Here is a 19,761-nt window from a genome sequence, read left to right as displayed (position 1 = left end):
CAGAGATCTTGTCTCAAAAAAAAATGTCACTCTTGCTTTCTTCTTTTTTGTGTATGCTACATATATTATCTTTGTCTATCTTTTCACTTTTCTGTGTCATTTTATTTTAGTTATGTCCCCATGTAAAGCATATCGCTAAAATTGTGCTTTTAAACTTAGTCTACTATTTAATAGGCAAATTTGACACATTCACATTGTAACTGATTAACTTTGCCACATTAGTTTACTTTGTTTACCTTTATTCATTTTCTAAAGATTTCTAAAACCTTTATTGCACTTTTCATTAACAGATCAAGTTTTCTGTTCTTCTTCATTTAAAATTACATATCTTAGTTGTATTCTACTAGTAGCGAACTTTAATTTTTTAATATTTGAACTATTTTTCTAAAAATATCAAGAATAAAACAATTCTATGGATTATCCCTACTCCTATCACTTTTTAAACAGATAAACACTGCTGAATTTTTAAAAATCTAGTTCTTGTTTTAAGGTAGAGTACCTTTCTTCTTATCAAGACATAATGAGGGAAGTTTGATACATACACATGTTCCTAAGAAACTACCTAGAAAACAATTTTCTGTGTGTTTAACTTTTTGTTGTTCTTCTACCAATACTCTTTTGGACTATTAGAGGCCTCAGAGTCTACTACCAAAAGTTTATTGGCCAGGTGCAGTGGCTCATGCCTTGTAATCCTAGTACTTTGGCAGGCTGAGGCTGGAGGATCACTTGAGCCCAGGAGTTCAAGACCAGCCTGGGCAACATAGTGAGACCTTGTCTCTACAAAAAAAAAAAAAAATTAGCCAGGCATGTAGTCCCAGCTGTTCGAGAGGCTGAGGAAGGAGGATTGCTTGAGCCCAGGAGTTGGAGGCTGCAGTGAGCTATGATGACACCACTGCACTCTAGCCTGGGCAGCAGAGTGAGGGGAGTTTATTATTCCCTCAATTTGGAATTGTAGAGTGGTAGACCTGGAATTAACTTTAGACACCATCTAATCCAAAAATAACAAATAGGTTTTCTAACATACCAACCCAATCTATTGGTCATGACTACCTTGAAAGCCATGTTAAGAAGGGTTCTGTGGTTATGTCAATTGGCAGGAAAGAATGTAGGGATCAATTAGTGATATCTGCCAGGTGGATTGAGAGGGAGAAATAGAGGCCCATATGCCATAAATCTATTATCCCTATTCTGACCCAACAGTCCCTACTACCCCTGACTCTAAATGCAAAAGAGAATTATCAGGACCACAAAAGACATCTGGCTTCTGTCAAAAGGCCCCAAACATTACATTAGACGTCATGTTTGACTACACATTATTTCCTATCATGTTAAACATGTAACAGTTTTTAAAAATAAGAGTGACATAACCTGAAAGATAGAAACTCAAGCATAGTAAAAGAACTCATTCAAAATATGTAAGAAAAATGAAAAATCAAAAATAACTAGTTAGCTAAGATGGGATGTGTGAATCTAAAAATTCTGTTAACTGACTTGTCAGTTTATTTTTCAATGAACTCTCTAATTTTTATGTTTTGAATATAAAATTTAAGCATTAATAACAACTACATTTATTAAACACTGTCCATGCGCCAGGCCCCATCATGACACTTGTACACCACAAGAGCAGACTATGGAGTCAGACTGCCTGAGTTCAAATCTCAGCAGTACCACTTGCCATAATGTAACCCTGGGCAAATTATTCAATTACTCTATCTGTTTCTTCTTCATCTGTAATGTGGATAATAAAAGAACTCACTTCATAAGTGGGTAGATGAAGGATTTAGTGTAGAACACTTAGACAAGTACCTGGAACACAGTAAAGACTTCAATAATGTTAGCTATATTATTATTGCTAATCATTTACAAACATGATAGAGTATGACTATTATTCCTATTTTACAGATGAGAAAATGAGGCTTGGAGAACTTGCCTAAAGTCATTTACTGCAGTAAGTGGTAGAGCTGAGATCAGAACTCTAATCCAAAGCACATACTCTTTCCATGCTGCTTCCTGAGGACACTTCAGAGAAAAATGAGGTATTTGATTGAGGCATATTTCCTTATTGAGAGATTCAGCATGGTCTCACATCTACAAGACTTAAGTTACCTACTTTAGAGAATTTAAAGTCAAATGTGTTTGTATATTTATGTTTCTGAGTACATGTGTTTTTTACGTATACATATCCTGTTCACAAAATACTGTCTGCAAAGATGAGAAATATTTCATAGAGATACGGTAACTAAAAAATTCATGTCAATATTGAAATTCCAATTGTTATTTCTGGGGAGAGGAATTAAAGGGAGTGCTTCATTTCTTTTTACAATCAATATGTAATTCTTAAAAAAAACTTAAAAAATTAAAAAGATCAAAATAAAAGGAGGTACACAGTCAAGGAAGAAAAACCAATGCTTGTTGAACATCTCAAATCTGAAAATCCAAAATCCCAAATACTCTGATATCTGAAACTTCTTGAGTGCTGACATAATGCTCAAAGGAAATGCTCATTGGAGCATTTTGGATTTTCAGATTTGGGATGCTCAACTAGTAGTATATAATGCAAATATTCCAAAATCTGAAAAAAATCCAAAATTCGCAACACTTCTGCTCCCAAGCATTTCAGACAAGGGATATTCAACCTACAGTACATGTCTCACCTTCCCTGAAGGCAGTCTGCACAGGCTTGCTTATACACAAACTGCCTTGGTACCTTCTTCTGTGACAAATGGACCAAGCCTGGTACAGGAAGTTTTGTGAAGAAAAGACTCCTGCTCTGAATCACCATCCACACACAAGCAGTTAAGAAAGAATTTTCTCATTTTCATCTCTCAAATTACCAGCCTGCCTGGCAATGTATCAGGACACGCTAGAAAAGTATACCACTGAGGCTATAAATTAATTCACCTTAACTGAGGGAATTATCAAATTGTTCAATATTTTATCTCATCCTATTCCCCCACGTCAAGCTTGTTCTCAATGTGAAAATGTGATTTTTTTTTTTTGAGACCGAGTCTTCCACTGTCTCCTGAGGTAGAGTGCAGTGGCATCATCATAGCTCACTGCAACCTCAAACTCCTGGGCTCAAGGATCTTCCTGCCCAAGTAGCTGGGACTACAGGCACACTCCACCATACCTGGCTAATTTTTCTGTTTTTTTGTAGAGACAGGGTTTCCCTCTTGCTCAGACTGGTCTCAAACTCCTGGGCTCAAGCAAGCCTCCCGCCTCATCCTCCCAAAGTGCTAGGATTCCACGCCTGGTCAAAATGTAACTCTTCATTCCCAAATTGACACTAGCTGGGTTAGGCTGATTTCAATATCTAGGTGAAACAAAGATGCTATCACAATCCCATTTTTTGTGTGTGTGTCATACTTTGTACTTTTAAAGTACTTTTACATGACCATCACATTTGAAGAGTGCAATATAGCCACACCACATGAAGTTTCTTATAAAACAGCACAGAATTCTGAGCATGAAACAGGGCAGAGGTAACATGGCAGAGGAGCCTGGAGTTACAATGAGTCATGAGTCAGAATGGAGGCCAACAGGACCTAGGCAAGAGAAAACTGTAGGCACATTGCCTGCCAACTGCCAACTGTGACTCTCCAGGGCCTTCTCCACTTGCAGATATGCTTCTCTGAGCATGTCATAGTTGACTGAGTGAAGTCAAAATAGGAAGGCTTTCTTCAGACAGTAGAGTATAGACTCAAGTGAGGCAGCTGGGTTTGAATCCCAGTTGTACTACTTATTAACTGTGTGATCTTGGGCAAATTATTTAAGCTGTCTCAGATTCCTCACCTACAAAATGGGAATATAACAGTCCCTCCTTCAAAGGGTGTTGTGACTACCGTAGTTTAGAACATAACCTTTGCCCAGTACTCCTATACCCCTTCCCTGCCTTATTATTCTTCTTAATACAAGTGACCAATTAAAAGTATTTTTAAATTATTGTCTTGCCTCTCCCCACTCAAAAGAAGAAAAGCTCCATAAGAGCAAAGATTTGTCTGTTTTGTTAAATGTGTTATCCCCAATACCTAGAACAGTGTTTTGTATATAGTAGGTGCTCAAATAATTAATAAATACATGTTTGCTACCTGGAAATTGTGAAATATGGCTCTGTGAATGAACATAAAAATAATGCAGAAAGGCTTGTGTGAATTGCTATACCCAACATAAATTAATAATAAGAGAGCTTGCAACTCACTAAATTTAATAATTAGCCTCACAGCTGGAATCAGCCCTTTCTAGCACTATAGGCCATAAGCCAATGTACATCAGCACAGAAACTTAAGTTACAGAACAGGTCAAGCCAAAAATTTGGGATTTGCCATCACTTCTGAGGCTGTAGAGAGGAGGTCCAAGAAATGGACTAGCCCTTTCTCTTTGCCTCACCCCTGGTTCCATCCCTAGTCACATATGAGTTAGTCAAAAGTGAGGAAACTTTTTAAGAAAAATCATCTATTGTTCCCCAATCTGAGAAATGGACTGTGCCTGAAAAGGAAGTAAGAATAATAAGGAAGACATCAACATGTGCTTTTGACAATGTGCTCAGAATAGCCAAGCAAATATTTTGTATGATTTGCACTGGGGATAAAAGATCCAGTCTATCCCTAGCACTGTAGGGTGACTTTTGAATGAGTCATTTCTCCCACTATGGTCACAGCTTCCAAGTTTATTTTTCAAAAAGAGGGGTGGCTTTTATGTGCTCTACAATCCCTTTAATTCTCTAAGTAAGACTGTGAGGAGGAGGGCGGGGGGGGGGGGGGGGGGGGTGGGTGGAGAGGAGAGAGAGAGAGAGAGAGAGAGAAAGTAAGGGAGAATGGGGGCAGGGATTGTGTAGATGTCAGCAGGTTCATTTTTGTTTTTGCAAAACCAATACCCATTTGTTGTAGAAAGAAAGAAGTCAAGTGCTGTTGCAAACTAAAGGTCTGATTTGTACACATGCTATCCACCACTCTCCTCCCTAGAATGATGCCTGATAATCCTGTTTAAAGCTATAATCTGTACTACCCAATTCTTGGTGGTCTGCATCTCACTTACCATACTGTCCCTTTTGTTATCCATTGCACTTATTTGTGACATACTATATAATTGATTTATTATGTTTTTTTATTGTCTGCCTCCCACAGTTTGCCTGTGAAGTCATTAAAAAACGGGGATCTTTATCTGTTTTGCATGCTGATCTATTCCCTAAATGCCTAGACACATGGCATCAATCAATAAATATTATTTGCTGACTAAATGAGTTGAATAAATTACAAATACACGGTCCACTCCGTTCTCTCCATTTCCCTCTAGGAAATAATCATACTATACACAGGGTAGGCAGGCAAGAAAGGGGAGTAGTTTCAGAAAGTTCTTTGATCTGCTGATCAAGAAACAACATCATTTAAACTTCTGTTCCCTTCTTCTCCCCATGTATTTCTGGAAAAAGCTCATTTCCAAAAGCACAAAATCATTCATACAAAGAATGCAAAATTAGGAAGAAAGCCATTTTAAGGGAGACAGGAAGTACCTGGCAGAAGCGGATAGAAATCTCATCTCCAGACTCTAAGGCCTGGAGACAGCACAGAGTATCGTTTGGCTGCTTCTACACCATAAATGAACAAACGAACAAATGCATATTAGCAGAGGAAAGAAAATTTAACCCAAAAACATCTTAAGTATGAAGCACAGTCATTTATATACTGACCTAAAGTGATTTTGCCTTTTTCTCTTTATCATTACTCTTATTTTCAAATGTTCATTTTTAAAGCCTGTGGTATACTTTCATGTAGTTAACTATATATTCTAGAAGTGTCTTTCAAGTGGATTGCCCTCTGAAAGCCGTTAAAAGTAAAACCCATGCCTCTCAATTACTGTAATGACATAAAAGAGACTCTGGAATGCTATGAGCATACCATTCTCTGTAAACAAAGTGAAATCAGTCTGAGCAAAGCTCACAAAGACAGAGAGACCAACAAACAGAACAAAGAAAGCCATTTGGAAAATCCCAATGATCAACCAACTTCTTGATCGAGCTCCAACAGGATGAGGGAGGAGGATCTTAATCAAAACAACAGAGAAAAAGATTGCCTGGATTGGTCTGCACTGGAAACTACCAAGGGAGTGATACATTCCTGCATATGAGACACAGGAAATGGGAAGAAAGCCACTGGAAACTGATGGTAGAAAAGACTAAATTTAAGCCCATCAGCAGCCAGATGTTCCAAACACCCAGCCCACAGTTATCATCTACTGCAAGGGCTGGGCCATCAAGGGTACTGATGCATATTGGAGAGCCCCCAAAGGCCAGGTTTCTTTAGAGATTAAAAAGAACAGAAGCAAAAAAAAAAAAAAAAAAAAAAAAAAAACACACAAAAAACACCACACAATTAAACAACCACCAATAGTTTAAACCTAATTAAAAGAAAAAAAATCAGGACAAAAGCAGCCTTCTTTTGTATAATCAAACAGATTAAATTCTCAATCCCAACATTTAAATTGGGCTTTGTAAACAAAGCCAAAAAATGTTTAAAGTTAAGTATAAGAAGAAAACATAATTTAATACAATTAATCAACTCCAAAACTGAACCAAATTGTCCAAGATATTTCCTGTTGGAGACAAACATGAGTTGCTGAGAAAGCTATCAGTTTTTGGAACACATGTTCATATATTAAAATAATCCATCAGGCTGTGCAGGAGAAGAGGACGCACAGGGACAGAGAGCAGGGTAGGGAAATGGAGGGCTGATCAAGAGTGCAGCCCACCTGAGGCTGAGGAATTATACTCAGGTTTTCTGGGGTAGTCTAATAATCTGACATACAAACCAGCAAGGTCCTCTGCATTGTGGCCCCTCAAGTCACACTCCCTAGCCCTAGATCCAGAGTTATGCAAGTGAATCTAACAATATAAGGGCAGCATGCATTTTCGCCATGGTAGACATCAACACGGACCTCACCTTGTCACTGTCATCATGACAAATGTGGTCGTGATGAATGGACTGGCACTGAAAAGAAGCACCAACGCTACCTACAAGAAAAAGGGAGGAAAAGTTAAGATGTAGCCATTCCTTACATTTAAGCTGCTTTACTAATTAAAAGTGCTTTTATATCCATTATCCCATCTAATCCTCAACAATACTTGTAAATAAGGAAGGGTAAGGATTATTATTCATGTATTTTAATAGAACAAAACACAGAAAGGCTGACTCACATGAAGTGGCAGTCAGTGAAGTGGAAGGTCTGAAACTAGAACCCCATTATTCAAACCCCTAAATTCACCACTTTCTACTAGATTGAGTGGTCTGCTTTTAAAGTAAGGCCACCCACATAAACATAGCCTTCAATAAGGCAAACTCCTATTTATGAAGAAAAAAATTATACTCCTTTTCAGACCACACATACTTTGAGAAAAAAAATTGATCCTATAAATTCTTAGCATATAAGAAACACAATCTAACCTATAATCATATAAGATTTTAAATGTCCTTATTACTTTAAAAACATTTAAATGGTAAATACATTGTTAATATACCAAACCATCTGTTAAACTGAAGGACTACATCCTAATAACAACCATTCTATAATAGTGACATTTCTAAACAAGAAAACTATTATTCAATAAATGATTAGAACTGATTACCCATTTTTAAAAAGTTTTAATACCTACTTCACATCATACACAAAATGATGGCTCAAAGATCTATGTAATGTAAAAATTGAAACCAAGGCTGAGCGTCGTGGCTCATGCCTACAATCCTAGCACTTTGGGAGGCCTGGAGTTCAAGACTAGCCTGGGCAACATAGTAAGACCCCGTGTCTCTACAAAAAAAATTATTTTAAATAAAAATAAAATTTAAAAAAATGAAGCCAGTTTTAGAAGAAAATATAGGGGTTTTTTAAATAATCTTGGAGTAAGAAAAACCCTCTGAAAAGAAGATAGTAAACATAATGTCATAAATAAAAGCACACATGACCGTGGACCAAAGGTTAACAAAACCCCTGCTTATATATGAGCTTTGACTTTGGTTAACCTCTGTTAACTTGATTACAAGAGCATGCCAACCATGTTATTTGGCAACACTACTTATGAGAGAAATTACCCAACTGATAAATTGTATATGGACTAGAAGCACAACAAATACCTAGTAGGAAGCCATATTTTTGAGCCACATTAGTATTAACCGTACCTGTGACTTTGTCACTAATAAAAATCACACCTATTGTCATATAACACAGTCACTACAGATATACTGAAGTATTATGTACACTTATCACTACTTTGAATTTATAATAGCTATTAGGTCCACAACTAGAATGTGTTATTTAATGTATTAATAAAGAAGCAAATGTAGTATTATATCACAGTTTTTGATATTTTTATAACTATATTACAATATAATTCACCTGCTTTGTAATTTCATGTATTTTATTTTGGGCAATTAAGAATATTCTCCTAGAAAGGGGCCTATGGGTTTCACCTGATTGCCCAAGCAGTTCAAGACATGTACACAAAAAAAACGTTAAAACCCCTATTTTAGATAACAGGAGATGCTGGGACCAGAGGAACAAACTAGATCAAAAGTACTATAAGAAAATAGTCATGCAACATCTTGGAAAGAGTAAGAAAAGGCATGAAATCCCAGGAAGAGAGCAGCAGTAGGGATTAAAAAATCAGGGTATGGAGCCAAAAATTTAGAACTAAATAACACAAAAAGGTCAGTGATGAAAGTGATGGGGAGGCAGAGATGTTTCAGAGTAATTGCCAAGAATATCAGATAGGGTTTTTGGTCCATAAAGGCAAGGCAGCAATGTAAAGTAGAGACATTATTTGTCATATTCACAAAGACTACTATACTGCAAAACCCAGTGGTCAATGCTGAATTCTCCTCTTTCTTGATCTTCTGGCAGCATTTGGTCAAGTTGAACCTGCCCTCCTTGAAACCCTTTTCTAAACTGGCCTCAGGAAAACTTTTCAGTCCCGTTGTGTCATGCACAAAATTATTTAAAATGTTGTATAAAGTTGCCTTCAGACTAAGTGTATAAGATGTACACAAAATACAAATGAATTTCATGTTTAGACTTGGGTCTCATCCCCAAGATATCTCATTATACATATGCAAATATTTCAAAATCCCCCAAAAATCCAAAATCCAAAACACTCTGGTCCCAAGCATTTTGGATAAGGGATATTCAATCTGTAATAGTTCTTTGTATGCAGCAATAAGCCCTCTCTTAATGTTGGCCCATCCAGAACTCACCCTTTGCTGACAGAATTCCCAGAATTCTGGGAATTCTGCACCCAGAATTCCCCTTTGCTGACATGCAGCATGCTTTTCAAAATGTTCTATCAAGAATAGCTGAGAAGTAACTGAGACTTTTCTGCACATTGCTTTGTTTAAAAAAAAAAAAAGTTGTATTGAGTTTGTGGAACATACAATCTTCTTACATAGTATAAGATATGTAAATATATTTCTAAAGAAAAACAATGTCGAAACATGTATATTCCTTGAAATTTAGGTACAGAAAAACAAGAGGCATTAAACCATGAAACCAAATTACAGAGACTTCATAAAGTGTGCACATATCTTTAAAGGCACTGAGCTCTTTAAGTTGTCATAAAAGCATGGCATTTTGAGCACTGTCAAAATTATTCCTCAATATGCACATATGAGATGGGGGTCTGCATTCTCTGTATTCTAATGATAAAGTGTCGATCTAGAAATATGAAGTAGGCTCCTCTTAAGCATTGGCTAGACGTAATAGCTAGCTCCCTGTCACTTCAGGAACAAAGATTCAAGGGTTTATAAGAGTGAAGGTTTTGAATGGACAATTGGGGAAGGCAACAGCACTAACCTAACACCACAAGCTTTGTGAGATCTATTCTAAAAGACCAAAAGAAGGGGCTCTCAATGGTCAAAGTTTTAACAATTTAAGCATAAAACAAAAACAAAACCATAAAACAGTAAAAAAGATCAGGAATAACCAGGTGGAAGGGGAGAAGGAGGAATGAATAGGAAAGGACTGAGGATTTTTAGGGCAGTGAAACTACTCTTTATGACACTATAATGGTGGATAAATGTCATTATACATTTGTCCAGACCCATAGGATGTGCAACACCAAGAGTGAATCCTAATTTACACTATGGACTGTGAGTGATAATAATGTGGCAATATAGGTTCATCAATTATAATGAATGTACCACACCACTGGGGGACACTAACAACGTGGGAGGCTATACCTGTGTGGGGCATAAAGTATATGGGAAATCTTTATACCTTCCTCTCAATTTTGCTGTGAACCTAAAACTGCTCTAAAATATAGTCTATTAAAAAAAAATAGCTCACTGAAACACATATCAATGAAAATCCCTGAGTCCCTCACAGTACGAAAAAAAAAAAGAAAACCTCAACTATCATTTCTTGAAGTGTTTGTTAAAACAGCTTATTACTTTGAAAACCAAAAAAATCACTCATTTTTCCTACCTTTCAGCGTAACCAAATAGCCCTGGTTCTACCTAGTTCTACTTTACAGAAGAATGTCAGCTAACGCATGTAGAAAAAATTCAGAATTAGGCCGGGCGCGGTGGCTCATGCCTGTAATCCTAGCACTCTGGGAGGCCGAGGCGGGCGGATCGTTTGAGCTCAGGAGTTCAAGACCAGCCTGAGCAAGAGCGAGACCCCGTCTCTACTAAACAGTAGAAAGAAATTATCTGGCCAACTAAAAATATATATAGAAAAAATTAGCCGGGCATGGTGGCACATGCCTGTAGTCCCGGCTACTCGGGAGGCTGAGGCAGTAGGATCGCTTAAGCCCAGGAGTTTGAGGTTGCTGTGAGTTAGGCTGATGCCACAGCACTCACTCTAGCCCGGGCAACAAAGCGAGACTCTGTCTCAAAAAAAAAAAAAAAAAAAGAAAAAAAATTCAGAATTAGAAAACATCATTTTGCAAACCCTATAAAAAAATTATTGATTCAGGCAAGAATTATTAACTGAGTAAAAATCATTAGGTAAATGGCTAATGGAAATTAGAAAAGTGCCAAAGCAACACTACACAGATTACTTTTAGTTGCAGGGAGAACCTAACTACACAATAAAGATTATCAACTCCCATTACTTTAATGACTAATCTTAGCATCATTAATAGTGGGCCAACCAGATATGTCTCCTGATGTGATTCAGTATGAAGTATAGAACATAGCCTGTTTGGCATTCAAGTCAAAAATACTTTACTTGGATCCATCATGCCATTGGATGTGATTTCCAGTTTACATGAACAAACAACATCACAAGGAAGCAATCAGTTCATCCAAAAGTTATGCAGCAAAACAAATGGCTCAAGTTCTCAATAAGTTTTATTACTATTTAAAAAAGAAAAAGATGGAGACTGTGCTAGATTAAAAGAGACTTTAAGGAAAATAATCAGATGCAATGTGCAGTACCAGATTGCATATTAGTTTGAATAAACCAGTCGAAAAGGATATTTGGGATAACTGAAGAAATCTGAATATGGTAAAGTTAAATGAGAAGAGAATTTACTGAAATGAAATATTAACTTTAAAAAGCAGAATATAAAAGAAAATGATAATTTCATGTTGGTTAAAAAAATATATGTGTACATAGATATGCATAAGAAACATTCAGAATAATATACACTAAGATACTAACAACAGTAATTCTTATTTTTGCTTGTCTGTGTTTTCTGATTTTCCACGATGCCCATGAAAAAAGGGCCTATCTTCCAGGCTGACATTCCTAGGAATACTGGACCAGATGGGACAACCAGCCTCAAGAAAAAAAAAACAGAGGACTCCAAGGGCACCCCCATGACCTAGGGCAGGATCCTTGAAATGAACTATCCATTACTTTCTCTCTTGAGACCCTCCCCACAAAATGATATTCGTGTAACTGGTGCTCTGCTAGAATGCAACTAACTGATAGCATAAGGCAGAGATATTCTGACTTCATTATTTTTGTTGTTAGGCTCCAGTCCAAATCCTTAATGGCTTCTGATAAAAGTACCTTAGAGAAGGTGGTTGAGACTAACCTATAAGCACTTGCCTGACTTGTCCATGAAGTCCCTCAGGGCCAATGTGTCTCAGTCCTCTCCACCTGACCCTGTGCATGTTGCACAGAGGTTAGGGAGTAAAGACAGAATCACTGACCTGGACTGGCTCTTAGGACAGAATAGCATGGGTTAAGAACTGAGCTTCATGCTTCAGTGATCTAACCAGCACTTCCTATACCCCAAATTAAGTACATAAGCTGATGATCAAGGCTTGGACCAAGTACTGTCAGTATATCCCCAAGAGGTCAAAGTAGTTAACTTGGGATCACAAGTGGGCCCAGACAGAAGTAATGACTCAGATGGGGTGTCCCTGACCAATCCAAAAACAAACAAGCAAAGTGGAATTCAGCCATACATTGTGGATTTATATAATAAGTTCCCCCAGGTAGACTTTGATATTTAGATAAAAGATACAAATCTTACACTGCTTTTAGATCCTTTAGGACACTGGTACAGGCCCTTGCACATAGTGGGTATTCTACATGTTTGTTTGATCGGCCTGAAATCTGGTCCTGTCTTCTAAGATATTAACAACCCCTTCCCAAATCAGTCTTTTGAAACCTTAATTAGCCTACCAGTCACCATAATCCAAATAATTTTTATATATAAGCTAAAAAGCATTTAAACTCAATCAATAATATATATAAATAAAAATTAACCATCTATATGTCTGTTTATGCTATATTAACAGTGACAGGTAGATCTTTTTTTTTTTTTTAATTCAGCCCCAGGAACCCTGCCTGTACTTTTTAAGTAACTGTCACTGCAATTACTGTCCAAAAGAGAGACTCAACATTTAAGTCTAATTTTTTGGTTCTGCTCCCATTTACTGCTCTTTCAGGGCTCTTTTCTTTTCATACTACCAGAATTAATTTTTTTAAGTGTCTGATTTTATAGCAGGAAAACATTTTGAGCCTTATCCAAGGCTAAATTCTGGAATATGATCTCTCTCTGGGTTTTTATTGCATTACTTGCAGACTAGCTGCCTCACAATTGCTACTGGGATACCAGGGTTTATGGCATGGCTGCAAAGAAATGTGCTAAGAGGACTCCAAGTCATAACAACCAACTAACAAATTCCAGATTTCTGCTCCAGAGATTCAAGTATCATCCAATCGGAAAAACCCAACTTTACTTATTCATCTATTCTCAATGTTTTAAGCTTTCTCCAAATGAAATTACAACAAAACAGACTGCACTGTTTTTAGAAAACTTACTTAAAATTTACAGGACAACTACTGGCTCTATTAGATAATACACTTTAGCACATTATTAATGTTAGAGAGATATTGATAAGTAACGTGAGGTAAAAGCCAATCTTGCTCTATAAGTGAGGATCACCTTGCTTATTTGCCATTATACAATAAGATCTTACTGATGCTTCTGGCTTTGTAGAGTAGAAAATTCAATTTCATAATCATGGGTTGGTTTGTTTTAAACAACCTTATTGAGATACAATTCACATATTATACAATTAACCTATTTAAAGTGTACAACTCAAATTTCTTTAGTATATTCACAAAGCTGTGTAACTATCATCAAAATTTTAAAACATTTTCATCACCCCCAAAACAAATCTCAAGCCAATTACCTTGTTTCCCCCTTCCCTGAGCACCTGACAGCTATTACTCCAATTTCTGTATATTTGCCCATTCTGGACATTTCATATTAATGGAATCATAAAATATGTGGTCTTTATGATTGGCTTTGTTCATCTAGAACAATGTTTGCAGGGTTCATCCATGTTATAGTATTTATTAACTCATTCTTTTCTATGACTAAATAATATTCTATTATATGGATACATACATTTTATCCATTCATCAGCTGACAGACATTTGGGTTGTTTCACTCTGGAAATATCATGAATAATGCTGTTTTGATATTCATTTACATGTTTTTGTGTGGATGTTTGTTTTCATTTCGCTTGCCGAGTCATATGGTATACCTCTAATTCCACTTTCTGAGGAACTGCCAAACTTTTCCAAAGTGACTATATCATTTTACAATCCCACCAGCAATACATAAGGGTTCCTCTGGTAGTTTTTGAGTAGAATAAACTTTGAAGTCAGACCTAAATACAGCTCAGGAATTTACGGACTACGTAATCTTAGGCAAATCACTTAACAAATCATATACTTTCCTCACCTGTAAAACAAGAACAATAATATCTACTCCTAAGTATTTTGAAGAGTTTTTCTGAGGGCTATTAAGGTTAAATGTATGAAAAAGCTCACAGCACAGTGCCTGGCACATTGTAATTCAAGAAATGGTATCATAACACTTCTATTTAAACCAAGGCTGTTGATCTGCCTGTGAAGACACTGCCTAAGTCCTTAATTTTCTTGTTATAACTCTTTGATTGAACTCATCATATTGTACTTTTTGGGTTACATGTCTGTCTCTCCAATCAGACCATAAGTTCTTTTTTTGTTTTTTATTTCAGCTTATTATGGGGGTACAAAAGCTCAGGTTATATATATAGCCCATGTCCCGCCCATCCCCCTGAGTCAGAGCCTCAAGCGTGTCCATTCCCCAGACAGTGCGCCTGGCACTCACCATGTCGTCATACCTCCATCCCTCCCCCCACCCCCCACCTCCCGGAGTCAGCACCTTCAAACATGGCCAACTTATCGAAAAGATTCTCTTCTAGCATGGAGCACACTTCCTGGCTCATGGCAGGCCCTAAGTAAACGCAGAAACAAAGAATGACAGAAAGAAAATAAAAGGAAGAGATAACAAGGAAAAAAAGGAAAGAAGGAAAGAAAGGAAATGAAGCTTTCCTGATTTAACCCCTCCTTCCTCTGGTCTACACTTCTATCAGTCCCTCCACCTACCAGCCCCAGTGAGACTTAATGACATCTTCTTTTCTCCCAGACAAGCTGCTTAGGCCTTGCTATCAAAATTCCTATGTTGAAAGCTAGTCCCCAATGTGAGGATATTTGGAGGTAGAGTGTTTGGAAGGTGATTAGGCCATGAGAGCAGAGATCTCATGAATGGGATAGTGCTCCAGAGATCTCCTCACTCTTTCTGCCATGCAAGGACACAATGAGAAGGCACCATCTATGAACTAGGAAGTGGGCCCTCACCAGACAACGAATGTGCCGGCTCCTTGATCTTGGACTTACCAGCCTCTAGAACTGCAAGAAATAAACTTCTGTTGTTTATAAGCTACCCAGACTATGGTACTTTTATTATAGCAGCCTGAACAGACTAAGACAGGCCTCACACTGTATCTTATATATAATACACACAGATAAATTCAATTTCTCCTGCTGGGCCACATGTTTTTAGAGTCAGAGACTGAGTCTTATTCATCTTTATAACTCCTGCAGAGGAGGACCAGTTTTGTTCATAGAAGGCCCTACTAAAAATGTTTAGTGAATTCATAAACACTTTGAAAAACTGAGTTATTCTAACTTTATGCCTAACAAAGGAATCAACCAAGTAAGGCAAGGAGTATGTTTCAACTAAATAGATGTAACAAGACACAAACTGGAGAAATAATCTCTCTTCTTACACTCAGGGCTATAATTCTTGAATGGTCCATTCTAAGCAGAGCCCTGAGCATTTACTAAGTACCTACTCTGTACCAGACCTATATGTATTAAGACACAGCAAAAAGCAAGGCCCAGCTCCACGCAGCTTTTATAGCCCAGCAGAGAACATCTGCCTGCTGTTCTAAAGGTTCTAATCTCATTCCCATTCCAGAAATTTCATCTCTGCAACTGTTTAATTCATTCGATAAATATTGAAGCCCCCCACCATGTGTCAAGTCTATCCTAGGCACTGGGAACATAGGAATAAATAATAAAAGGTCGATGCCGTTCATGAATCTTCTATTGTAATGCTATCAATATGCATTTCCCAGTCAATAATTCTGTGAAATACCCATATGCTATAACTTAAATAATTTTTTATAATAGTAATATATGTACATAAGCTTAAAAAATAAAAAAAGAATGTAATGGATTATAATGAAAAAAGAATCCTACTACCTCCTTCCTTAATCCCCAGTCTCCCCTTCCCAGAGGAAAATATCCTCAGATCTTCTAGGCATTTCCTCCACTACTGACATCAGTTTTTCTTAGTACAGTCATTCCTTGGTATCTACCGGGGATTGATTCCAGGACCCCCTTGGATATCAAAATCTGTGCAAGCTCACATTTTTTATATAAAATGGCATGTATTTGCACATACTCTGCACATCCTCCTATATACTTTAAATCATCTCTAGATTACTTATAATACCTAATACATGTAAATACTATGTAAATAGTTGTTATGCTGTATATATTTAATTTTTTGTTATTTTTAATTATTTATTTTTCCAAATATTTTCAATCCTTGGCCATTTAAACCCAAGGATGAGCAATCTGTGATGCATAACCTGTGGCTATAGAGAGATGACTGTAATACACTTTATATGACTGTTTCTTGGTATTATCAATTTTATGAATTACTTACTGAATTTCTACCATACTTCTATCAGAGAACTAAATTGTTCCACAACTCCTATCATACTCTCCTTTAATCCTCCGACATAATTACATTATATGTTGTGTTTTTATCAAGGTGGTGGTCACTGAAATTCCACAAATAGGCAAGAACTCCTAAGGAGAAGTTATAATCAGAGAAAAGCAGAAGGCCAAAAATTAAAATTTTCTGAACACTGAAATGTATGGTTTGGAGGAGAGAATAGTTAATAAAGGAGTTAAAATAAGGGAAAAAAACAGAGGAAGAAAAAAAAGATAAAGTAATATCTTTGGGGCCATAGGAGGAGCAAGAACAAAGTGTCTGATTTGATTGATTTTATTAAGTATCACAAAAGGCTAGGGGTAAAGGAAACAGTTCCACTTCTTGGTTTTCTATTTGAATGGAAGTATGAGGACTTCAGATATGGAGGAAAAAGATCCAATTTCCAGAACATCTCCTTATTCTTTTTGAGAGGAAATAAACAGAATGCAGAGATTCTGAATCCAAACAAAAATCTAGCTTTTATGTGGCTAAGAAAGGAAACATTGTTTTTCAGTTCTCTCACAACACTTCTGGCACTAAATGTATGAGTTTTCCACACCAAACAATTCTCCAATTCTCTACGGACACCAGTTGGGCATCCTGCAATTCAATTCTGACGTTATTTGGAGTTAGTGCAGACCCACAGGTTAAGGGCTCAGTCCCACAAGACTGCCTCCCACTTCAGATGCCAATCACTAAGTAGTAGGTCCCCAGGTTACCCACAACTTTTGTTCAACTTGGCTATAAATCAGAGGTTCTCACTACTCTCTCCTCAGGTTCAATAATTTTCTAGAATGGCTCACAAAACTCAAGGAAAACAGTTACAGTCATGTGTTGCGTAACAATGGGAATACATCTGGGAAATGCATTGTTAGGCAATTTCATCACTGTGTGAACATCATAGAGTGTACTTACACAAATTTAGGTGGTATAGCCTACTACACACCTAGGCTATATGGTATAACCTATTGCTCCTAGGTTATAAATCTGTACAGCATGTTACTATAGTGAATACTGTAGGCAGCTGTGATATTTGTGCATCTAAACATATCCAGACATAGAAAAGGCACAGTAAAAATACAGCATTATAATCTTATGGGACCACAGTCCTATATGTAATCTGTTATTGACCAAAATATCATTATGTGGTGTATGACTGTACTTATGTTTACCGGTTTACTACAAAGGCTACAGATGAGCAGCCAAATGAAAGACATACACAGGGCAAGAAATGGAGGAAGTGGGTAGGAGCACAAAGCTTCCGTACCCTCTTTAGGCAGGCCATCATCTTCCCAGCACCTCAATGTCTTCACCAACCCAGAAGCTCTCCAATTCCCATTGTTTAGGCTTTTTATGGAGATTCCTTTGTGTAGGCATGTTGACTAAATCACTGGCCATTGGCGACTGGGCTCAATCTCCAGCCCCTCTCCTCTCTTTCAAGGGAAGTGGGGCTGAATATTCCAACATTCTAATCACATGGTTGGTTCTTCTGGCAACCACCAGCCCTCATCCCCAGGCTACCAAGAGGTCCACCAAGAGTCACCACATTAGCATAAACTCAGGTGAGGTTGAAAGGAGCTTATTATTAAAGGACACTCCTCTCAACCCCTATCGCTCAGGAAATTCCAAGAGTTTTAGGTGTCCTGTGCCAGGAACTGGGGATGAAGACCAAATATACATTTCTTTTTTTTTCCGAGACAGAGTCTCGAAGCTTTAGGTGATACTGCCTGGCTATAGTACAGTGGTGCCATCACAGTTCACTGCAACCTCAAATGCCTAGACTCAAGCAATCCTCCTGCCTCAGCCTCCTACGTAACTGGGACTACAGGCACGTACCACTGTACCAACTAACTTTTCTATTTTTAGTAGAGACAGGGTCTCACTCATGCTCAGCCTGGTCTTGAACTCCTGAGCTCAAGCAATTCTCCCACCTCAGCCTCCCAGAGTGCTAGGATGACAGGTGTGAGCCACCATGCCCAGCCTATACATTTCTTATTATGTCACAGTATCACATTGGTCCACTCCTTGAGCTGTGAAACAAAAGTAATCTAATTGGTGATTTCTCAGGGGTTCTCCCATGGCTTAAAATTAATCTAAGTATTGACTTTCTTATCCATTATATTACCTCCCATTTCACAAAGGATAAAGGTAAAATTCAACAAATACTATTTCAGCCATTCAGGAAACACGTACCAGATATACATGCACTAAGCATGGGTGATAATCTAGCTATTATTTATGATAACCAAACATAATAACATAATACACTCATTTTACAGTTCTTATATGAATTCAAATCGTTAGGCTAAAATACTTGAAATCTCTACTATCTTCCCTCAATACAAGAAATTAACTACTGCTATGATTTCTAGTGTAGAAGACAACACTGATATTCACATATACATTCCATTGAACAATATGAAAAGGCTTGATTTAAAAAATTTCACATTTCCAGGGTCAAAAACGAGTAAGTTACTTGATTATCTTGTAATATACGGAAAAAAAAGAATAAGTGAATGAATATTAAAGAGCAGTAACTTATAAAGAAACCCTACAAATAAGAAATAAAAAACTCAACGGAAAAATGGGAAAAGGATATAAACAGTCTCAGAAAAAATATTAAATGACTTTCAACATATGTAAATAGTAAGCTTTTCTCAAAGGAAAAATGCAAATGAAAATTATACTGACATATACCTTCTCACCTTTCAAATTGGTAAAGACCAAAAGTTTGATAACACACTGTACTGGAAAGGTTATAAAAAAAAACAGGTACTCAAACACCATTACTAGCAGATATGTAAACTAGTACTACAGCAATTTGGCAGTCAACTGCCTCAGTGAAAAATACATATACCCTTTAAACCAGACAATTCAATTCTAAGAATTCATCTTACAAAATATACTTGGCACACAAACTGATGTATGTATAAATTATGCATCACAGTTTATTGCATGTCTCCCAAGATTAGAACTGGCTCCACGAGGGCAGGAAATTCCCTTGTTTCATATGTTATATCCTAAGTGCAAAGAACAGCGCCTGGCACACAACAGGTAAGTACTCAATAAATATTTGCTCAACAGAATGAGAAAAGGCAAAGATTTCATAAGCTTAAATGCTCACCAGTAACGGAATGCTCTGCAACCATAAGTGGGGGGTGGGGGGAGAGAGGAAACTCTTTATGTACTGATAAAGAACG

General features: G+C 37.2%; 1 protein-coding gene across 4 annotated transcripts in view; it reads right to left on the bottom strand.

The window, feature by feature from the left end:
• RNF38 (ring finger protein 38) overlaps positions 1-19,761 on the bottom strand; it is a 119,949-nt gene that overhangs the window by 67,560 nt on the left and 32,628 nt on the right. For all 4 annotated transcript variants that reach the window (XM_045562800.1, XM_045562805.1, XM_045562806.1 and 1 more), the window contains exon 2: positions 6,936-7,006. The gene's annotated coding sequence lies outside the window, so the exon portion shown is untranslated. The remainder of the gene's footprint in view (positions 1-6,935; positions 7,007-19,761) is intronic.

The sequence above is a fragment of the Lemur catta genome, chromosome 10 (assembly GCF_020740605.2).
Source record: "Lemur catta isolate mLemCat1 chromosome 10, mLemCat1.pri, whole genome shotgun sequence".
Classification (NCBI taxonomy): domain Eukaryota; kingdom Metazoa; phylum Chordata; class Mammalia; order Primates; family Lemuridae; genus Lemur; species Lemur catta.
This window is presented reverse-complemented; position numbering and strand designations above follow the sequence as displayed.